We start from the raw sequence: 1703 nt of genomic DNA on the forward strand, positions 1-1703 counted from the left end.
AGTGAGCACTGCTGGTGGAGAGGAAGACTTCGTGGTGATCCGGACACTGAGTATCAGATTTAGTTGATGCTTCAGATACTTTACCCTCTTTTACAAATGTAGACTGTACCATTTTTGGCCTTGTCACAAAATGCACGTTTCTTTTATTGGCTGCTCTTCCCGTTTGGTAAGTTAGACATACTCTTCAGAGCTCTCACTTTTATTTCAGTGAGCTGATCTCTATGTGCCTGGGGGTAGAGCTCAGTTCCAAGGGCTTGTAATACTGTCTTCCCACAGCCCAAGGAATGGTGTGTGCACCTGCCTTTGTGCACTCAGCCAGGGGGGCAAAGGCCACCTAGTCACTTCTTTCTAATCTATCTGTCCTGGGTATCATAAGGAGGAACCACAGGGACTTGTGGCCTCATTCAAATGGATGTGACCTCACACTCAGATCTTAAGGACCCTCCTTGACCCTCACAAACTGAGCTCTAATGATCCCTTTTTAGAATGTTAGAAGGAACCACTTTTCCTGTCTCCATGGCTCTATGTGAAAAGAAATTATTTCTTTTGCTACCTCTAGAAGTCCTTGGAAATACTCCACTATTTAAGATTGTTTTTCAAACAGAAGTCCAAAAACCCAGTGGAGTTCACCCGTTTATCCTAAAGGATCTGATACATCTCGCTGGATTTTTCATCTCCGATTGACTGTTATACCTGGATTTGTGTTGATATTTAGGTTGACTTTACCACTGAGTTCTCCCACTTTCACTGTTTCTAAGTAGTGAGATGAGAAGCGGGACTAATATGTACCTGGTGCATCTTCGCCAAGCAGTAGCAAAAAGGAACGCAGCCCACTGTACAAAGGCCTCCTAATGGGTGGCCCAGCAGAGTCCTCCAAGGCCTCTATCAGGACGCAGATGCCCAAGCCAGAAGCTGTGCCTCACGGGCAGCGCCCTAACATTTTAAAATGCAAAACATCATCTGTCATGTTAAACTCAGGTTGTTAATTTCAATGCTACTGTTTCAGTTTAAGCTGTCTTTATGTTGTAAATGAGCATATAGAGGGATACCTTATTTTTTACATACTGAGGTACATAGATATACATAACTGCAAATTTAAATAAAAACAATAAAATGATTTAAGCCAGCATAGAAGACAGGTGTAGATACATTTTTAATTTCCTTTCAAAGCTATTTGTGGATTTCTCAAGTTTGAAAAACATCGAAGAGGGGGGCCACATCTTGCTTCAGGGTATGTATTAGAATCAGTAGGGAGAGGTTGATTTTAACATTCTTCTTATTATCTTGCTAATGCTAGCCTTCTTTTCTTTCTCTGTCAGGAGCCCAAGCTATAAGGGAGGTGACTAAGCGATCACATGTACTGCCCAGCTCTTAGAACAAGGTCACAAACAGACCCTGGTCCTTGCCTTCCTCCCCAGCACTCTCTCACCAAGACCTTCTCCCTCACTCAATAAGTTGAAGCAAGGGTGCTTTTCTTATTCCCTTCCACACGTCAAGCTCTTTTTTTACATAAGAGTTGTTTCCTCTTCTCCAGCTAATCTATTTGAGTTTCCGACCTATCTCCTACTTATCCTTCAGAGCTTAGCTTAAATATCACCTCCTTAGAGAGGTATGTGAGCAATATCTATAGGAAGGGGAGAGGAAGCGAAGGGAGGAGGAAGGGGAAAGGAGGAGGGGGAAGGGAAAGGAGGAGGGGGAAGAGG

This window comes from Chinchilla lanigera, unplaced genomic scaffold (genome assembly GCF_000276665.1).
Source record: "Chinchilla lanigera isolate Chin_1 unplaced genomic scaffold, ChiLan1.0 scaffold00043, whole genome shotgun sequence".
NCBI classification, from domain to species: domain Eukaryota; kingdom Metazoa; phylum Chordata; class Mammalia; order Rodentia; family Chinchillidae; genus Chinchilla; species Chinchilla lanigera.